The 16,268-nt window shown below is 47.9% G+C and overlaps 1 long non-coding RNA gene across 1 annotated transcript in view; it reads left to right on the forward strand.

The window, feature by feature from the left end:
- The window catches only part of LOC144177993 (uncharacterized), a 140,723-nt gene that overhangs the window by 59,545 nt on the left and 64,910 nt on the right, over positions 1-16,268 (forward strand). The window contains exons 2-3 of the long non-coding RNA XR_013323907.1: positions 9,481-9,629; positions 9,717-9,802. This is a non-coding gene — a long non-coding RNA (uncharacterized LOC144177993). The remainder of the gene's footprint in view (positions 1-9,480; positions 9,630-9,716; positions 9,803-16,268) is intronic.

Here is a 16,268-nt window from a genome sequence, read left to right on the forward strand (position 1 = left end):
ACTGGCAATCGAACACATAATACTAAACAAAAGAGTTTGGTCGGTCATATACTCTGATTCTCTCAGCGTGGTGACAGCCACGTTGTAAGTGAAGCCCCATAAGAAAGCAGTCTTCAATTCGCTACTAAATACTATCATGTCAGCATATTGCATGGGGCTCAAAATTACAGTCTTCTGGGACCCTGGTTGTTGCAGAATAGCCGGAAATGAGGCTGTTGATAGCTAGGAAGCTGCCGCTGCTCTTCGTAGAAATGTGGACATTATGCCTGCGCATTACTTTTACAACTCCGCGAAAGCTGGCAGAAACACTGGGACACCAAAACAACATACAAACTTCATAATAGTCAGACACATAACAAAAAACTACACTGGCCAGTAGAAGCTACCCTTTGTCGTTTAAGAATAGGGTGCACACATGGCACGCAGCATATCTTTTGAATGAAACACCACAACCAATATGTGCAAATGTGTAGGAGACCTTTCGCGACTCCATATCCTAATTGAACGCAAGTCACTCGAAGAACTAAGACAGAGACACTTCGCCAATATATACACACACCACATACCACCACAACAGGTATACGCTCAATCGGATGAAGGAATAAGCAATTACCGAAAAGTTTGACAATACTTGGCCTAGGTTATTTTTTAAGGAAACATTCTGATCACACATAACGACAACTTATTCATCGATAATGAGGCTGGACCGAGTCCTGACCCGGCAGCACCAGACCTGTCGCCTCCGGACATTGGCGCTTCGATCTATCCTGCGTCAGATCAGACCAACGAGTGAGGCTCCTCGCTCTGCTACATCGGTTCCGCTCTTCTTTTGACGGCGCAATGGTACCGCTGGGCTGAACATCTGCAGTTGCTCACTCCATTGACACCGGCTCGCATGCACCACTGCGCCAACCACCGTGCCGTGTGTCGCCGAAGGAGCGCAGCACTATTGACGAAGAAGTGAACTCAAGCGGGCAGTAATTCGGACCTCCAATAGTCTCTGGGCGTCTCCCGTGGTGCTTGTGTAGATTATCGCCATCTGAACAGCATCACGCGGAAGGGTACGTATTTTTTCCACAAATCGACGATGCCCTTGACAGTTTACAAGGCCCCGAGTGTTTTCCTTCCCTTGATCTGCGGTATGGACATTGGCAGGTACCCATGCCGGAGGTCGATCGCGCGAAAATGGCGTTCATCCCTCCTGATGGCCTGTATGAATTTTACGTTTTACCCTTTCGCCTGTGCAACGCTCCTGCCACGTTCGAGAGGATGATGGACACCATTTTGCTTGGCCTAAAGTGGAAAACGTGTCTCTGTTATCTCGATGACATAGTCGTTTCTTGTCCCGACTTCGACACTCATTTGAGGCGCCTCGAGTAGGTTTTGACTTGCCTTGCCAATGCCAGATTGCAACTCAACATGAAGAAATGCCACTTTGCTCGCCCGAAAGTTGACCATACTGGGCCACGTTGTGTGGAAGCAGGGAATTCTTCCCGACGCCACCAAACTTCGCGAGGTCACCGAGTTCCCTAAACCGACCACCATGAAGGCCCTACGGAGCTTTATTGGGCTATGTTCATATTTCCGCCGCTTGATTCGCAACTTTGCCGCCATAATTGCGCCCTTGACGGCGCTTCTCGGCAAGGAAAGTGGTATTGGCGCTTGATCAAGGAATGGCGATGAAGCCTTCGCAAAGTTACGGCGACTCCTTACTTTCCCGCCTATTTTGCGACACTTTGACCCGACCGCCAACAGAAATCCACACGGATGCCAGCGGCGCCGGAATCGGTGCAGTGCTTGCCCAACGAAAAGCTGGTTTTGACGATTATGTCGTCGCTTATGCCGGTCGTACGCTCACAAAAGCCGAGTTCAATTATTCAGTCACGGAAAAGGAGTGCTTGGCCATCGTATGGGCGCTTGCAAAATTTCGACCATATTGTACGGCCGTCCTTTTGACGTTGTGACAGACCACCACGCATTGTGTTGTTTGTCGTCACTCAAATACGCGTCTAGCCGCCTTGGTCGCTGGGCCCTGCGACTTCAAGAGCATGACATCCGTGTGATGTACAGTTCTGGCCGGAAGCATTCAGACGCTGACGCTCTGTCTGGCTCCCCCCTACCGGCGGAAGCCTCGCATAGGTTCTCTTATTCTCTAAAAAATAAAAAAAACATGACGTCGTCGTCGATGGCAGCTTTATTCCCTCCGGTATCTCGCCACTTTATTCGCCGCATTGGATATTAGAGAAACGTAAGAACCAAAAGCTGTCGAAGGAAACGATGCATTTGGTGTGTAACGTATGCGCCCAAGTGATACTGGCGCAACCGGGACTTTCCGTCGTATCCGGATTTCGTTCGGTCAGCCAGCTTGTTGGTGTAAGCAAGAGTACTGTCGCACAGCTCAAGGCGGAGGTTCTGATTGGTAGAGTGAAGTTTCCAAAGCATAAGACGGCTCCCATTGGCATCTGGAAGACAACCTGCATTTACGCAAGGACGAGTGTACAGCAGTACCACGGTTTCACCCTTCAATGGGACCTAATTGGGGTTTGACTTTGCGCCGTTATGTGTACGTACTCCCCTTTCGGTATAGACGTGCCCACCCTATTTACGGGCTCATCACGTATTCATGGCGCTGCCCATTTTCATCCCAGAAGAGTGTATATATTCATGCATGCTCTCAAAACTGCAGCGCTAGAATGATTCATGTCATTTAGAGATGATACTGGGTTGGACGGTATCATCTACCAGTCACTTTGTTGGCTTGTGTTAATTGAGAAACAAATGAAACGTAGAAAGAACCACCAGTATGTCTGCATGCTCGGTGATCATGGTTCAGCGCACTCAACTACGGAGCTCATGCTAATAAGAGGCCTCTTGTAAATGCACATCTTTCACGTCAAATTGAAACCGAAAGCAATTTATCCGAAAACGAAAGCAATTTATCCGAAAGCAATTTATCCGAATGTAACTCAAAGCACTCAGCTACCCCCTCCTCGTAACTTTTTCTTCATTGCCACAGAAAGTGTATCAGTAATATAGGGCCTTTTCCCGAAATCACAGGGCCAGGTTAGAGAGCATTTTTATTTAAGTATGAAGGATCACACGTCCCTACGGGCGGACGGGATGGCCCTCTAGGAAAAAGTGGGTAATACGCCGCAAAACTGCTTGTTGCCGTCGATATGTGACGGCCTTTATTTCGAAATATGACAGCATAAATTAAATAAACGTTGACCATCCGGCAGTGTATTTGGGCCCTGTCACGAATAGGTTAGTTGAAATGCTCCTTCATCCTTGCTTGCCCATCTCAAACGGCCGGGCCCCATGGCTTTTGTACTCCGGCTCCGTAAGATCGAAGTCGAAAACAAAGATCGTCTGGTACGAAGAGTGTCGCCGAGACACCAGCTGGGCAGCCGCGAAACGCAATTACCTTGTCTCGCGTCGTCGCAACCCGACTCTCACTTGTAGTCTGGCCATGAATTACCTGCAGGTTCATCGTCTTAGACTAGGATACTGAAACTATCCCAAACCACGGTTCTAACGTAGACTAGGATGCAACGACCGCTCCAGGGCTCACGCCGCCTGGAACGGTGACACGATCGCAATACCCCAGGGCCTATCCAGCGAGCTTTGGGGTGTAGAATATACCCAAATGTTGATATTGTTACCGGGCGACAGGGCACAGATGAGACGAATGATGGGATGGGGTGAAGCGGTCTATTTAAAGAGTATACAGTGTGGCCATACGACAGCACGCGCAAGGATAAAGCCACTTCGTCGTCTTCGTCGTCTCCTGCCTAGGCCCACGCAGTATGAGACATTGTCCGGCTATATATGTCCTGCGACATCACCCCCTTGGTTGAGGGCGACCATCCCGGTCGAAGCCGTGGCGAGGTGAAGATTGTTATGCGGATGGGCAATACGATGAAAACATACCGTGAAGATGTGCCTGCCGCCACCGATGATGATGCACGTGATGATACCTGGCCCCGCAACAGCGATGTCTTGAAGCCAGAAGCGGACCGTCTGAGGAACTGGAACCACGTCGTTCTAGAGGGCTGGGGACGCGTCATCTTCGGTGGGTCTGGTCTCGGCTCGGCTTGTAACGGCTGGTCTTGATCGGCTGCTCTTGGGCTGAGGTCACGGGGCGGGGGCGCCGTCGAACGCTGTTTGCAGTGGGCTGGGGCTCTACGACACGGCTCACATTCTATCAACGGTTTCGCCCAGGCCGACGATGCGATGAAGAGGCCAAGATGGGGAAGAAGACACCACACCGTCCACGAAAATGTTACATTGCGACAGGACCAAGATGAGACGAACAATAGGATGGGGTGAAGAGATCTATATACAGAATGTACATGGCGCCCATAAGATGGCACGCGCAAGGCCACAGCCACATCGTCGTCTTCGTCGTCTCCTGCCTAAGCACAGTATGGGACATTCCCGCTATATGTGTCTCGTGACAATCTCATGCATGCTTTTACGAGCAAAACATTCGAATTGCTCGACCACAGTGTGGAATACAAGCACAAACCCATACTGTGAAGCTCCGTAACTCCCACTTTTGACGAGACTGGAGGAAAGACGCGAAGTCTGCGCAGTTTCTCTTCGTAAATGCGATTTTATTTACCCCTCGAGGGCATAAGCATTGCTGCCTGAAACGTTGTGCTGCTGTGTATACAATTTGGTTTCACACTGCAGCTTCATTATGAACCCCTAATTGTTGTTTTTGAGGGTTTCTTAGCAATGGGCATTATTTTATATAAAAATACTTGTTCCGTCCTTTCCGTGCCTCAGTTTTGTAACCGCTGCACCAATACCCGGCTTAGCAGACGATCACACAATCATACCGCACGCTCGGCCGCCCGATGCCTACTGGGGACAAATATCGGGCCGCAGACGATCATTCCTCTCCATCTTTGTTGGACGTGATGGAGAAAAAGTGCCGTGCTATCCGGGGAAAAAAGCACACGCCCATAGCGCACAGTGAAATTCAAAAGCACTAGTTGTCTGCAGCCATAGCTGCCTCGCCAAAGTAAATAGGCCTTACTTCTTCCGGCGGTGGCGTGCTCTGAATCTCTCCATACAGTCACTGACGGTCTTTCCAGTGGCTTAGATATCCGATAAACAGGCATTGCTTCGAAGCCAAAGGTCAGGCGGCCGCCACCGGGCGTCGTTTGCCACTTCTACGGCTTCTTCGCTCGCTTTTCACTGCATGGGTGTTGACCTTCATGATAAAATGATGGACCACTACATACGTTTGTGAATATGACGTACTGCTTGGAGCAGGCGTATTTACAGCCTTATCGCGTTCTCATTTATTGCCTCATCCGCTGTCTTGTAAAATTCTTTGTAGCGTCTTACATCTTGGGAAAAGGCTGTCAATAAGATTGAACCGCGAATTAGGCTATACGGTGCTTTCCGGAAACTTATAACACAAATAATTAGACTAAATAAGAAATCTATACGGCTTTGAATAGGGCTCTTCAAAGCAGCCTTGTTCACATATTTATGCCGATGTGGTCGGTCATTTAATCATACGGGTCCACCATCCATGCAGTAAAATCGAGGGTCGCATCCATAGAAGCGGTAAATAATGCCGAGTGGAGGCCGCCCGGCCATCGGCGTCGAACAAATGCCTGTTCAGCGGAGATTGGCGCCGTTGGAAAGGTTGTCGAAAAAGACGGTTGAAAGAGTCGGAAGACGCAACTGCCAAAAGCCGCAGGCCCACCTAGTGTCATGCCGCAGCGACGACGCCACCCAATCTACGTTTTTATTTCCCTTCGCAATATGGACTTGTGCTTGTTTTTTGGGTAGCGTTTTTTTTTTGCTCCCTCACGTCTAAGTTAGCCCGGAATGATCCTCTGCGGCCTGATAGTTGTCCTGAGTTGACATTGGGCGGCCGTGCGCACGGTGTGAATTAGGCGTCGGCTGCTATGTAGTATGTCGGTGCACTGGTTTCGGAATAGCGGCACGGCATGAAAGGAGCAAGTATTTCTTTATACAAAATAATTCCTATTACTCAGAACCCCTTAGAAACAACAATTAAACGTTCATAATGGAGCTGCAGCGTGCTAAAAAATGTGTCCACAAGAGCAAAGCGTTTTCATACTGCAATGCTTTTTGCCGTGAGCGTTAAATGAAATACCGTTTTTCAATTGAAACTGCCCAGACGTCATGTATTTCCTTCAGTACCTTCAAACATGGCAGTTCCGGGGCTTGACTCTTTGGATTTGCCGTTTCATTACGATTCTGCTTGAGCAATTGGAATGTTTACCGAATTTACCAAATACTAGCACTAGCGTAAGGCGCCAGCAGCAATTAAAACGTTTCGAAGCGCCCAAACACAAAATTCGTCATCGTGATGAAGTATGTCATTTATGATGAATGGAGGGGATAGGACGATCCCGTGGCTAACGTGCCAGTGAGTTCTGGTTTTGCTTGTGTAGCGTGACACCTCACCAGCTAGAAAGAGTAACTAGCTTCACGTGTTTTCTGCCCGCACCGCAAACTGCTGTGCGTTTCCACGTGTGAGTGTGGTTTCGGTTCCAAACAAGTTTTGAGGTGGTAGGCGCGTAGGCGCGAGTCTCTATTTGTGGTATCCATTCGTCTGTGATGAGTGCTGCTGGCATAAAACGAAAAGTTGGTCCTTTCACAAAAATTGCGCAATTTTAAATGCCGTCTAATTTCCCGACAAACAAGAATGTTGCCGTCTCGTACCGTATCCCACCTTGCACCCTGTGAGCAATCTGGAGTGTGGTAAAGAGCAAGAAGTTCGCAAAAAGGCACCGTGTCAGTATAAGTTCTGTTCTTGTAACGCATTACGGCGCCTACAAGTGTCAAGAGGCGAAAGTGATACTTACGTTACTATTGTTAACACGGGGGTCGTTGAGCTTGCCTCTTTACAGCCGAGTGTAGTGCCAATGCTCGTGCGAAGGCAGGAAGCGCAAATTATGCATTCTTTCGCTTTGAAAAATATTATTTAGAGCGAGTTCACTCTCTCTGGTGTATAACATTTGGCTTTGTTTCTGCATCATTCCAGCAAACCTTAACTCGAAACCAGCATATAACGAAATCCCGGATGCAACAAAAAAATTCGAACTTATGTCAACTTCGTTACATCCAGCTTTGACTGCATCAAAATTCAGCTATATTCTACACCGCAATTGTTTACATTTGCAGCCCTCGATAGGCAGCGGGTTATTGCGATCGTGTCGCCGTTCTAGGAGGCGTGAGCCGCTGGAGTGCTCGTGGCATCTGACTCTCCAACGATTAACGTGAAGGGGAATCGCAACTTTCTATTTCACGGTGAGGCTAAAACAAACACTCGTGTTGCGACAGCGTGAAACAATGTGGGCGCTTTTCGCGTCTGCCCAGTGGTTTTCTCGGCCACACGATTCATTGCAGATGACCTTTGTTTATGACTTTGTTCTTACGGTGCCAGGTCGCCCGGTCGAGTGAGTGGCCAATCAAGGATAGCGGAGCATTGTAACGTATTCGTGACAGGGCCGAATACGCCACCTGATGATTACGTTGATTGAATTTATCTTATTATGGTTCAAAATAAACGCTTGCCGAACGCCGGCGGCAGAAACAAGCTGTTTTTCGGCGTGTTTCCCGCTTTCCGCTAAAGCTCCTGCTTCCCGTGCATGTCTAGAGACGTGCTGTGCGTGTCGGCTTTCATAAGACAGAGGTCTAATCTCGCCTGTGCACTTGCTGGAAAGTGCACTAGTATGTGGTTATTTTTGAATTTGTATAAGTCCGTGGAAAAGGCTAGACTGCGAATAAGACTGCCAATAACATAGTTTGTTCAAGCAATCGGGCTTATATCCTACTGATCGCCAGGGGCCTGGAGGCCCGAACAGCATACAGAGCCCGTGAAGAGGGCCCCACCCCATTTGGCGCTATACTTGCGCCAGCATCTTTGGCTCAATAAAGTCTATTCTCACCTTCCCCCACATTTACCTAGCACCACGACAGAAATGGAATACAGCTGAGCCTGGATGTAACGAACCTCTATGTAACGAATTCCTAGATTTACCGAACTTTTTCAATTCCCCATTGCCAGCCCCAGTAAAACCGGTGTGTTTGCGACCTCTATGTAGAAAAGGCATTTCCACGGTTAACCTTAATGTAACCAGTTCGCCACCCTGATGAGGCATTGTTATTTGTACTTTTTCTGAAAACTCGCTTGGAAAAATAAATAATTTAGCGAACTTCCCCATCCGCGCAAAGTAGGGTGCGTTTTCGGTGTCAGTACCCTGTCCCATAGGTTCTAGGCCTGCCTGTAGACGTGTAGTCACAAGTCTCCACTGCTATCTGTGGTGTCCATTGGTGGGTGATGAGTTATGGTGCTAGAAAGCGGCACGTTTTGTCGTTTCAAGAAAAGGTCACAATTTTAAATACCGTCTCCGCTGGCGAGAAAGAACGTCTCCTCCCGGTACGGTATCCCAGCTGGCACTCTCTCCGGAAGTACGAGAGAGGAAAAGGGCATCAAGTTTGCGAGAAGCCATCCTTTCATCACACGTTTTGTCCATAAAACGGGTTAAGGCACCGAAAATTGTCAAAAGGTATACGTTATGTTTAGGTTGTTCTTGTACTGGGGTAAGTCACCTCGCGTCTTCAGAGTGCCATACAATGACTAAGTTTGTGTGAAAGAAGAAGGCGCGAATCACGCCGTTTTTCACTGTGAAATAAATCCTTAAGAGTAAGGTCACAATCACTGATATCTATAGCATTTCGGTTTCGTTCTTCTTTAATTCACGCGAGCCTTAACTCGAAGCCTGAATTTAATGAATAACTGGGTGTAACAAAAACTTGCGAATTTTGTACACTTCATTATATCCAGGTTTAACTGTAATAGTTAACCTGATGCGTGCCCAGTGACCGGTGAACTTCCCGGGGCGTGCTTGGAACAGGTAACGCGGAGAATGCCGAGTTTGGAGACAGTGGCGCCAGAGTTGCAGCCAGTCGCCCTGTCGCCATAATTCTCGTCTAAAGATGAGCGAAAAAAAATGCACACGCGACGGTTCAGCTCGGCAGATTGTGATCTCAACTTTTCTCCTTCCAACTACGGCAGCAAGGTAAATGCCCAAGAGTTTTCTGAAGCCATTGAATCACTAATGTAGTGAGCTCACATCCTTGCAGTATTTGCAACTACTTACCCGATTCTAATTCCGTTTAAGTTGTATGGTTGCTGAAAGATATGAAAATTTATAGGATGTAACGACAAACCAATGATGTACTTTACGCGCTTACTAAAGGCCATTTCAGTTAACTGCAGAGTATCCGTTTCATTTCACATAAAAAGAGGTAACAAAAACGTTTTTAAAATATTCTTCAAGACTTCTGAAAATTGTCCGTGAAATTCCGTGTAATAGATCTCAAATAAATTTATTTATTATTTTAACTACATCCCTTTTACTGTACATGAATTTCATTCCTCACGATGTGAAACTGCATTAGTAACTCTCTTTCTCTGGACAGATGAGACATGTGAGAGAACGTATATACGTTAAGTATTTGAACTTCAATGAAAACGACAACCGCTCCTGCGTATCGATGCAGATAACATGGCCCAAACGTAAATCTTGGGATGTGATTCTACGTTTACTCCCTCGGGGGGAATGTGTACTGTAAGTCCGTTCAAGAAGACGCCTTAGCCATTGTGTCCTCTCTCTGTCTTTAACGAACCATTTAATAATTTTTCCGCTTTTTTACAGACACTGTTACAACCTCACGATGAACATATCAACTACGTATCTTACCTCAACCTACAGAAATGTCTTGGAGTTTGCGATTGGAAATTGTAAGTTTAAGTCTCAGAATTCCCACCGGCACTGCTATGAACACAACTTCAAAAAGAATCGACCAGTATGGTACACACTTTCTGTATTTTCACCCTCTACAATCAGCTGCACTGTAAAATATATTTTTTATGATACTTTGTCTCCACATCGGCTGTACTTTTAATTAGAATCACATGACCCAGTTGGCCAAAACCCGGCGTCGCTGTTCTGTTTACTGCACTGCCAAACAGTTATTGGTTAAAGCTTCAACTTCCCCACCCAAAGTTGTTATCAGATTACTCAATAAGATTATTTACTCAAACATCAATAATCTCCCGTTAACGAACAAATCTGCCGTCAGAAGATAAAAGCCGACTTATATTGAAGTGCTCACAGCGGGGAATGAACTTACAAAGCTGTGGAAGCTTCTCCCTAGAAGCCATGTCAAAATTGGTAACTGTGTTTTTATGTACTTGGCACAATTTATTTCGCTGTTCGTCTTACTTTTTTGTGAACTTCTTAGGCCTTATACTCTCTGTCTCCTTCTAGCTCTCCTAATTTTAGTGTTACTCTGTTAGCGCTACCTGCGGCAGAACAGCATTAAAGAGGCTAGATCAGAAAGCGGCCCAAGGGACGCAACCAACAAGACTGAGCGACATGTGAGTGGCAGGTTGCATGACTCCCGCCACCACTCGTACCCATGACAGAGTGAAGGGCATTAAGAGGAGGGGATCGTAATTACGGTGACGAAATACGGATTGTTCTGGGGAACAAAAATACTGGCAGGTAGCCACTATACCTGGTAAAGGAAAGAAACGTGACGGCTAAGATGGTTGGAGTGCAATGGTTAAAATGGCATGGTTTACCATAAGGGAGAAATATTTATGAGAGAAAACGATGGTTGAGGAGCCGTCACTCGGTAGGGTCCGATCGCCTCATCCACGTACATTTGGGCCTTGACTGATGTGCTGGCACTTGTGAATACAATAATCTGGTCAGCAAGCCTTCCCACTGCTCGGAGAAGATTGGGATTTCGAGTGAGTGATCAGGTGCTTGGACCGGCCTACACGATGTGGTAGGTAGTAATAAGAGAGAGGAAGAAGTTACAGGTGAGGGGGCATTCGGTAGAAGAAATATGTGAGGATGCGTGCATTGTAACACATGTTTGTTTGTTGTAGACGCCAAAATAATCGCTTCCTCTTCGGTTAGTTGAGGGTGTGGTTGAAGTAAGGGTAAGAGAATGTTGCGATAATTGTGGAGGATGTCGTGGTAGCGTGATGGAACAGCGGGAGGTGCATAAGGATGGGCCGTGGGTTCTGAACCGGGGGTTGAAGGGCACGGGCCGCAGCCTGAACAGTCTCGTTTCCCTCGATGAACGAGTGTGCAGTGATCGAGACGATGTAGAGTTTGCTTCCATTGTGTTGAGTATGATGCCATTGATTGCTGTGGAATGCGTAAGGGGCAAACTCAGATGCGTTCACGTTATTGTTACTTCGGGCTTGCTGGAGATGTGCGAAACTTCTTGTAAGGTATTCCGAGCTAGTCGTAGCGGTGATGGGTAATGAGAGTTAATGTGTTGATATAGAGGGAGGCTGTTGATATGGACGGAGTCGGGAGGGAGATGAGAGGTGTGCCCTTTGAGTAGACAGCCACCAGATCATTGGTCGGGTGTAAGGTGCAGTGGGCGCCGCTAGTATAGCGAGTATCGGGGTGGAATTGGAATTGGAATTGGGATCGTTGATGTTTAAGATGAGAGAGTCTTGCAAAACTTTGATTGAATTCTAGGTAGATATTCTTAGTAATTTTAGATACAGTTATGTTGGACCGGTTGAAGATGGTATGCGTTAAAGGGCTTTTCAATCAGGTGGAGTCAGGTAGCCAACGGCCTGAAGCACGTGTCGGCCCGTGGTGGTAAAGGGAGTCTGGTGAGTTGGCCGTTGTGATTTGTTGGGATTTCCGTGATGATAAAAACCACAAGAAAAGCGTAAATAGCGGGTTGTTGAGTGAAGGAAGCAATTAAACAGTTCAGAGATAGATGTTTTTTCTGCTTACGCCATCTACGAATGAAGCCCCGCCGAGCCCCGAATAGATGAAAAAGATGGGAGTAAACTGAGGGATTGTCCACCTGAAGAGGGGTTGTCTTGGAATGATTCTTTACAGCAGCGATTGATTGCGAATTACATTCTTTCAGGTTGCTGGTATTATCTGGGAGGGGTTCAGGATTCTCAGCCCGTGAGTGTGGCTTGACCAATGCGAGGATTTACTGTAAGGCTGGGTAGTGATACGGCTAATATTATGGCCGCCTAATATGTCTTTACGGCATTGCCATTCCAGCTAGAAAATATACGAAAAGGTGAGGTCGTGGCTTGTATCTCGTCATAAACTATTTCCCAGCCGTGTACGAGGGGTTCGGTTGTTGCAGAGAATGAGAACGTGCTGCTGACTGGCGTTGAGCAAGGTGGTTTCTTTCTTGGGGTCTTGGTGACAATCTTGGGCGGGTTGCGGAGCTTTAAAATCTATTAAAACAATGAGAAGAGTGGGGCGAGAGTTACGAATTGCTTTGTGGATGATGTGATCGATGGCGGTGAGGAAGTGGGTTGCAGTTCTGTAGAGATGTTGAGAATAAACAGGCTTGTGTTCTTCGGATCGAAGAGCAGAATTTCCAGGAAGCTATGAGCTGTGGACGAGGCAATATGAGAGTATTACGATGGGAGCGTGGCACTGCGGTGGCTCGGCTCTTGTGTGCATGCTTCGTAGCCTCTCAGCGTTGGTGAGGGGTTTGGTGAGTTAATTGCGTTTACTGAGAAAATAGTGACAATGTCATTGCAGTTTGGCAACCATGGAGGCGTTAGAAATCGGGATGGGGGTTAAGCAGAAAATTGCTTGTCCCTTCTCTGGCCGATTTGATGCCTTCTGGTGTTTTTGGGTTATTCGAATTGAAGGTGGTCAAGGCGGTGAGGAAGTGATTAAGGCATCTACGTGATAGGAGAGCTGCATTGCTTCGTGGCTGTCATTCATGCCGTGATAGTTTCACCGAGCTCGACGCTTGGTTGGGTAGTAGTGGCAGGTGTTCGGTTTACTTGAACAAGATCTGATTGTATTTTACGGACAATGAGTGCCTAAACCTCTTCAGCAGTAGTGATTGGTGGGGGAGGAGCTGACGGTGGTGATGAGCGCCTACATTCTTCAGCTTGAACGTCGCCTTCGAGCTGGCAAATGCGATCGTTACTACGAGTGCGTGATTCTCGTTCCAGGGCTTCTATGCTTCATAGAAGCATCGCGTTTTTATTGCGTAGTTCTGTAAGGAATCTCTCTATTGCCGATGACGCTAACGTTGCAGGTGTAGTATGTGTAACGGTAGTGGGGGTATAACGGGTTGATTTCTCGGAGGGAAGGGAAGGAAAAGGTTGAGCAGTGGGAACCTGACGAACTCCCTGTGACCTCCTCTCAGGTTTCGTGTTGCGGGCCTGATTTGTTGTGGGTCTGTCGGGCTGCATTGAATGATTTCTCCTAATCACGGGAGGCTTTAAAATCAGGGGTGGTGGTAGCCCTGGGAAGCAGTGATGTAGGGAAGATCACTCAGCTTGCAATGGCTTGAGCTTCGATGGTCATCAGGGGGGGGAGGAGTTTTGGAGCCGATACAGATGTGTTGTTGGTCTGGTGTGCACAGATGTCCGGCCGACGGCCGACTCCTCTGCGCAGTCGGCAGAACTGGACGGTTGTTCTAAGCGGGTGGCAGTGGTCGATGAGGCCACCGACTTTTACAAAAAAAAGTACACGTGCGGGCCTCTAAATGTCAGGGCTGACGAGATTCGACCCAGCTTGCGTGAATGAAGCAGGCCAGGGTGATTTGCTAGGATGAGGTCCGCGATGTGCTCGTTCGTTGTGCCGGGGTCTAGCCCATGAATAACTCCGCGACAGGTCTCACGCGAAGGGTTCAGGTACGGAAGAAGTTCATGGAGGATAGAGTTGTCAAGAACTGAGGATATGCGCCGGAGGGTTACGGCGTGACTTTCGCTCGGCGTAGATGCTACAATAAGGTTTTGGAAAGTCTGAATTTAAATTTTCACTTGAGAAATGAGTTTCTGCGGCGGAATATTGTTTGCCGCTGCTAAGATCTCTGTGCGAGGGCCCGGCGACCAGGCACAAAGATCGAGGCCGGATCGGGGTCGATTTATGGTGGTGTAATTACTGGGAGGTAGGTGTTGTGGAGGGTTGGGTCTGCGCGGAGGCATCTCGGGAGGGCGGGGTTGGCAGCGGCGTTGTCTTGGGGTTTGAAACGATGCGCGCGGCATTAGCGGTCTACGTCATAGTGAGTTACCGTAAAAACTGGTTCCACGGGCTGTCGGCATGAATGGCACGACCACTCTACGAATAAACTTCATGTTCTGGGTAGAAGCGGTATGAGCGGGGGGAGAGGGCGCTGCGCCAGTCGGCATGCCTTCCAATGCCGTAGTTGGAGCCGGGAACAGGCTCGTCGAAGCGTTAAGGTTAGCGCATTGACGCCAACTTGAGAACCTGCAATGACATTATTTCGGTGAAAAAAGGCTGATCGGGCAGAATTCTGCTGTTTGCAGATGCAACTGGCCGTCAGGAAGACGATACTATAGTTTTCTGGGTGGTTCAGGTCGAACGTCACCCGAAATAAAGGTGCAGAGGTACGGCCCGCTGAGAGTAGAAACGCAAGGTTTCCTATTTTTAGTGTGTCCAATGGATTACAATAGCCGTGTGCGAATCTCTGTGCGGCACACTCCTGGAGCCGTACCAAAGAGCGTGCACCGAGCACAGCTTCCAAAATGCGCGGGAGAAGGCAAGATTCTCTCTGTTACAGTACATTGACAAGTAAATCTTCAACTATGTTTCGGGCTCCACCCTGTTGCTGCGTTGTCGTCCACGTGCCCTCGGATGGTTCAGCACGCACTGGTGGCACGGGCATAAAGGCTTTGTGTCTGCAGGGTAATGCAGGGTAATGCAAGGTAGTCGTCGTTGACCTTTAGCGGAGCGTAAGAGGTTGTGTTACATTCTTCCTTGTTCGCGCTTGTTTTAAGATGAGACGTTAACTGCCTCATTGATGGCCTGTGTCGCGTACAAAACGCACTTCAGGGAATCAAACTTTGTCTGTCCATGATCAAAATTATGGGTGAAATGAAAGAAAAAAGTGCTTCCCGTCGTCGGAATGGAACCTCGGTCTCCCGTGTTATGACGCTCACGTCTATTTAATTGTGCCATTAGGACATGGTAACAGTAGTTGGGTTTTAGAAAAGGGTGTATGGACGTTGAAAATTAACAAAAATGATGCATCACTGCGTCTAACGACGGCATTGGTTGATCTAGGATGTTTCTTTTGCGAAATAAAATCAACAAATATCAAAGTTAAAGCTTCTACGATCCGAAGTCCAACACCTCTACGGGGTCAAAGTGCGCACTGAGACGACAACCGACAAATCCACCACTTGAAAGCTTTGTATTCAACCATCGTTAGACGGACAGGTGCACCAATTATTGTTGTCGCTCTTCGTGTAGAAGCGTGTAAGCCCTCCTTTCGCGTAACCACCCCACAAATCTTACGAAAGATGTAGTTGCACTCATAGACTATAAAATAGATGAATCTTTTGTTAAAACAAACCCAACGCCAACCAATATTCCAATCAATCCTACAGCTCTGAGAAACGTGGAAAGTGTGAAATCACAAGACCAATCCCACTGCTGTGTCGCCCAGGCCCTCGGATCAATCCATCACATAATCGCCTGCCGTGATCTTGAAAAACCCCAGAACACGGAAAAGTGGAAGATCCGCCAGCGAACCGTCACACACAGCATGCCTGCTATAACCATGGTTCCCGACCTATGCCGCACCGCCTCCCCCCCCCCCCCCCGATGTCACCATCTTTCAATTGAATTACCACTGTTTTTTCAGTAAACGCCTCCAACTCGGCCATTACACTACCCTACAGCAAACCGAAAGTTTGGTTCAACAAGAGTACGACACCCCTTTAACGAGAGTTTATTGTGAGTGCAATTATGGTGTTCACGTAGGAGTGGCGCCCCGTTCACAGGAATCCATGAGCTGTCTTAGCTCCCGCTGCCCTCTCGGTGAGCAGGATCTCGTCCGAGAGGCAGGGGATGGGCAGCAGTGTCTCCCACTTCTCTAGAGGATTTGAAATGCGGGAAAGGGGTGGTGGGCGCATGTTTTTTTGACACTCTAGGATAATGTGTCGTAGTGTACCACGTTCTTCGTAGTATTTGCATTCTGCTGGATACTGGGTGGGGGATATCCGGTGAAGTCTAATTGGGTGCGGGAACGTGCTCGTTTGTAGGAGTCTAAGTCTTGTTTCTTAAAATTTCCTGAGGTTTCTGTGAGGTAGCGGGAAAGCCCGTCGATTAAGCTTGTACTGTTGTGCTGTTTCGTGGTACTTTAGAAGAGGTACAGGTTTCTCCACATACTCCGAAGTCTGCTCGGCAAGTTCTCGGGCCTTTTGGTGGGCA

The sequence above is a fragment of the Haemaphysalis longicornis genome, unplaced genomic scaffold (assembly GCF_048455015.1).
Source record: "Haemaphysalis longicornis isolate Haplotype H1 unplaced genomic scaffold, Haemaphysalis longicornis Haplotype H1 scaffold_37, whole genome shotgun sequence".
Taxonomy (NCBI): domain Eukaryota; kingdom Metazoa; phylum Arthropoda; class Arachnida; order Ixodida; family Ixodidae; genus Haemaphysalis; species Haemaphysalis longicornis.